This window comes from Myotis myotis, unplaced genomic scaffold, assembly GCF_014108235.1.
Source record: "Myotis myotis isolate mMyoMyo1 unplaced genomic scaffold, mMyoMyo1.p scaffold_m19_p_3, whole genome shotgun sequence".
Lineage (NCBI taxonomy): Eukaryota > Metazoa > Chordata > Mammalia > Chiroptera > Vespertilionidae > Myotis > Myotis myotis.
The window spans coordinates 29,698,365-29,704,364 of record NW_023416335.1 but is presented as its reverse complement, the minus strand read 5'-3'; positions in this window follow the sequence as shown (position 1 = coordinate 29,704,364).

Sequence of the window (6,000 nt, the reverse complement as noted above, 5' to 3'; positions counted from 1 at the left end):
TTTCCTTCTCATCACCATTCTTCCCAAAACTATACACACACTCATAATATATATATTGTATTATTTTGATACAGACCATTAGAGTTTTATGATATACTGTCATTAAATTATAAGATTTTTTAAATATAATGTTTTTCAGCTAAAATAAAAGCAAGGTATAGATGTACCAATGCACTGGTAATTAATATTTATGAAATATAATTTTACAATAAAGCTTTTAAAATGTTATAAGTGTATCTTTTATATTTTCTTTTGGTGTAGTTAGGTGGGGAAAATTACTGTTCTTAGCATCTTAATTAAAATAGAATTATACTGTCAGCAAAACAAAAAAATCATTTGACATATTCATGTTGTAATTACATTTAAAAGTTTACTCTCCATTAGTGTTCCTGATAGTACTAAGCCATCTGTACTTGTAAAAATAATAATAAACAATGAATTTTGTATGTGTAATAGTAATTAAGCAATAATCCCAAAGCAATCACTTCATTGTGATATTGCTTGATAATCAATTATTTGTAATATCAACAATAGTTTTTTCTTCTTTTTAAAAAATCCTCACTTGATGATATGTTTTTATTAATTTTTAGAGACTGAGGAAGGAAGAGAGAAATATCAATGCAAGAGAGAAACGTGGATCAGTTGCCTCCCTTACGCACCCTGACTGAAGATTGCCCCTGAAACCCAGGTGTGTGTCCTGACCAGGAATGAAACCCAAAAACTTTTTGGCATATGGCACAACATTCCTCTCACCTGAGCCATTGGCCTGGGCAGTTTTCTTTACTTTCTTTATCTTTAAAACTTGCTGGTAGCCATAGCAGTCTCAGCAGCTATGCTGGAAAACTAGTAATTCTGTTGTGTTAATGACAGATTTTCCATGAACCAAAATTCTAGTTATGGTCCATTAGAATTGTAATAGGTTACAGTATTTTCAAAATTGAGACTGTTATAAATATCTCACTCACTTTATTATTACAAGTTAATGGCTTTAATAAAACTTCTGGCGAAACGTAAAATGTGAAGGGGCTGATATCACAAAGCAAAACATAAATGTGAAGATAACAGAGAGCTTCCTGTTCTACGTAAGAATAGGCTGACAGAAAACAAAGTTTGATTTGGCAGAAAAACATAAAATATAACCACTTATCTGCAGTTGTATACTTTTTCAAACATATCACTACACATTATAGCTTTAGACAGCTTACTAAGCCATTTCGAAAACTTATGTATTATATTAAGGTGTGGCATTTCTTACAACAAAGAGGTGACTAAGTCATACATAGTTAAGCAATAAAACAACTTAAGATATTTATGATTCAAAGCAAGTATTTTGTTTTAATTTTAATACAGCAAAAATAATGTATTGGGTTAAAACAATTCTTTCTAAATTTCGTATCCAAGGAACAAAGAACTTGGTTTGATCTCTTTACTCTGGATTCCTCAAATGACAAGGATATACACACTGGGATACATTCAACTGCCTCTAGATTAGTGGTTCTCAATTTGGGGAAATTTTACCCCCTAGGAGAACATTGGACAATGTCTGGAGACACATTTTCAGTTGTCACAGGTTGGGGAGGGTGCTCCTGGACTCTTCTGGGTGCTGGGAGGCACCTTCCAGTGCCCAGGACATCCCCATGCCAGAGAAGGACCCAGGCCAAGACGCCTATAGTGCTGAGGCAGAGAACCTTGGCTTAGATGACCTGTTTTGCAGTTAAATAATTTATAAAGGAATTCAAGCATTTCAACTTTGAAAGTTTCAGAGTGGAATTAAAAGCTCTACCAGGAACTTGATTTGCCCTCCTTTTCTACCAGAGAAAATAGAAAGTATCACAGAAACTAGAACTTCTCCAAGATCTGGTACTAACCTTCTAAGCATCAAAAGAAAAAGGTTTATTGAAGTGAACTAGGTAGCTCAAAATATCATCATGAGGGCTGCTTCAAGAGGATGATGTAAACCACATCACAGAAATGGTCTGGTGCAGAAACTCCACTTCTACTGTTGCCGTCAGTGCCAAGTGTATCTGGTGCCAGGGATCCAGCCTCTTTTATCCTCCAGAGAAAGGAGGGCTGTGCAAGAGCCGTGTACTCCCTTTGCAAGCCTGACAATCACAGGTAGATCTTATGGAGGACCCATAGCATGCATAGGCCACGCTGTTCCCAGGGTGACTGCAGAAGAAAAATGTCTACTTCCAGAAGATAGGGCTCAGAATATGGAAACCCATGGAAACCTATGGAATTGTGAAGAGCTGACTTCACAAATAACATTTGCGATCTTGAGACCAGAATTGCCATTTGTTTTTAGAAGCAATAGGTCTAGAAACATTGAATCTTGTATTTTAGGGTTGGATGAGATATATCTATTCTAAATATACTTTCTCACCACCCTAATCCCCACCTCCATCTATGTTCATTTTGTCTCTTATTTTTTCTCCTTCCTGCAACTTTCCTTCCTTCTTTCCTTCTTCCTTCCTTCCTTCCTTCCTTCCTTCCTTCCTTCCTTCCTTCCTCCCTTCCTTCCTTCCTTCCTTCTTTCATCAGTCAACAAATATCCATTGAACATCTATTGAAAGATACTATTCTAGAGGACACTGCTGTGAACAGGCAAAATCCATGCATTTATATTTACATTTGGGGAGAGAAATAAAAAATAAATAAGTAAACTTGATAAGTATCCCTGACTGTCCAAACTTGGGAACTGTCATATACAAGTAAATATTTGGATAAATATCTTATTCGAATTTGTGTTACCTGCTATTTGAAATTCAGGCACCAAATAAATTAAATGCATTATCTCCTATATTCAAATCCAGCACCCCAACTCAGGAATTAGAAGAACTAAGAAATGAAAGGAATTTTTATACCACTTGTCAGGTGGCAATAAATGCCTGGGAGAAAGGTAAGCAGAGAGAGTGACAGTGATACTGCAATGTTACTAGTAAATAGTGTTGAGAACCACATTTGAAAGTGATATTTGGGAGAAGTTCTGACCAGAGAGAAGCAAGTGCAAAAGCTTTGGAAAGGAGCCTACTGTGATTTATCTGTGTGGTCAAGGTTGGGGATTAGTATAATGAAACTCTGAAGCAGCATGTCATTTTTTTGAGTACTAAAGTAGTTCAGTGTTGTTGGACCATATAGTGCTGTGTGTGTGTGTGTGTGTGTGGTGCATGGCAGTTTTGTGTGTGTTATATTAGTTGTATTCTATGTATAAATAATAATAATAATTATATATACATATATATATATATATATATATATATATATATATATATATATATACTAGAGGCCCGGTGCATGAAAGTTCATGCACTGGAGGGGAGGTCCCTCAGCCCGACCTGCCCCCTCTCACAGTCTGGGAGCCCTCAGGGGCAGGAGGTGACCTGGCAATCAGGGAAGGCGACATCCAAGCACAACTTTGCTGCTGCCACTGCCCAATGCCCCGGTTACCTGAGCCTCGGGTGGTCCTGGGCGGCTGGGCAGCCTCCATCCAAGGCTTGCCTAAGCCTCAGGCAGGCCCTGGGAGGCTGAGGGACTGAGGAGACCAGGGGACTCCGGAGATAGGCACGCAGAGCTGCTGAGCCCACCTGGGGTCAGGCCTGGCCTAGCAGTGAGCCTACTACCCTGGCGGGGTTGAGGGGACTGGGCACTGCCATCTTGTGGCTGTGGATGCTGCTATCTTTGAGGGCATGGCAATCAACTAGCATATTCCCTCCTTATTGGCTGTGGGCACCACCATCTTTGTGATGGTGTGAAGGTCAATTAACATATTCCCTCTTTATTAGATAGGATATATATACATACATCTATCTATCTATCTATCTATCTATCTATCTATCTATGGAATAAAAGTATGTCAAATCCAACTCAACATTAGCTTTCTTGCAAAAAGGCTGTTCTCTTATTCAGCACTCATTAAACATCTCATAAATCTAGTCATATTTATAGTCTGTAAAGTGCTTCACTATCTACTAAATTGTATTATTCCTTAATTACTTCTTGACCATAAATCTTCTCATCCAGGTTTTAAGTTCTTTCATAGAAGTAGGATACTGACATATTTTTTGTATCCTTCACAGCTGAGCCCTCACAGAGAGAGGAAGAGGCTCTTTCTTCTGTGTGTCAGTTTGGGGCTTGACAGATTGTAGATTGATGAAGGATTTCATGGTCACCATACAAGTTTGTAATCAGCATACCATAGACAAATAAGGCATCTAAGTATTTTAGAAAAAGAGGACAGCAATTTTACTGTTGGGTCCCTCCATCTTAAAATAATTGAGAAATTAGGTGAAAAGTCAGAGGTTTTAGTTGCTTTTATATAATTGATATAAAACCCTGCTTGTAGGGTCAATATTAAAGACACAGTGGTGGCTGCTATGATTTTTTCAATTGCTCTCTCCAGTAGCTTCAAACTGACCTCGATTATGATTTGCAATGTGCCCCATATCCTAGGTCTGTGTTTACATTGCACCAACTTAAGGGGAGTTTGGGCAAACACTTGGATAATATAATCAATAGAAATACTCAATACAGTCACCTCTTGGTAATGTTTTCAGAAAATGTCACTTGTCCTTAGCAGGAGAAAATGATCAGGGCTTTACCACATTGCCTGACACAGTTTGGAAGAAAAAGGTGTAGGTGTGGACACAGCATTCACAGACAGATCAATCACACATTCACTGGAAGGACTGCAATGGGATACATCATGAAGACCTGAATATCTCAAGAGACAAGTGGATTCCCATCCTTTCCCAGCTCCCTAGCACTGCTTACTGAAGAGCTAACATTTGTCTTGATGGCTTTGAGTTATGCTTAGTAGGAGATCTCACTGAAGGAACAGGCAAACAGCACAATCCCCCTGATAAGTTAAGTATTGTGTTGAGATAATTGTTAACTTGGACAAAGTTCCACTGTAGGGCATGCTTAACTGCCAGCCAAAATTGCACACATCTCTCTAATTAAGCAAACCTCCCCTTCCCTACAACAAGGGCCTGTTGAGAGCAAAACAAGTAGAAATGAGGCAAGATTCTATATTAGAAAAAAGTTCTAGATCATCTTCAGGATAAAGTGTGGGCAATTCTCCCACGTCAGTACCAAAAATGTTCCCAGTGTTTTAAGAAATACTTAAGCAATAACTACAGCCATGAATGGAGGACTTAGGGTGCCAGGGCTGGCATGTACAAGTTTCTTACATTTTATTCTTATTTTATAACAGTCACAAATATAAAACGCCCAAGGGGCCAACTGCCCCTTCCTCTAAGAATCCTGCCATGACATGGCAGACCTGGAGTTCTTCACCCCTCCTGGCACCTTCTATGGCTCTTCTCACCTTCCTAGACCTCTGAAGGTGTTTGTCACTGCACTTCCACCCCGAACTGCAATTGAAACTTAAGGTGACAAGTGACTGTGCCTTTTTAGGGTCAGATGCCACTTCTCAAGTCTGCCTAGTGATTCTTTTACTAGAATCTTCCCTTATATAGTAAACTAGTGGCCCATTGCACAAATTTGTGCACATTGAAAGGAAATTAATTAGAAGAAATATTTAATATAGCTATTTGCCCTTTCTCTATAATAGAAGTGTCAGAGATGAAAGGAAATTAGTAAAATGTCATGGAAATAATATATAAATTGATTAATAAATGAACAATAACATCATGATATAACAATGAATATTTTCCATAAAATTTTTACTGTCAGAATCTTCATTTATCATTAATTTTTAAAAATATGCTGGATATTCTGGAAAATTTACATCATTTGGACAAACTTTGCCTTTGCTACAACATCGAGTAAATTTTTCATCAGATGGTTTTTCATCGGAGAAATTTAGGGATAGGCAAAATTGACATGTAACAGTCATTCCACCACAACTGTGTTCGATAATTGCATCCTCATCTACCTCATTTTCACTATGAAGGCAGTTCCTACCAGTATTGGTAGTACTTGTTGATGATTGTACTTCAGACATATTCTGTCAATGACATCACTTTCTTTTGGCTTCAG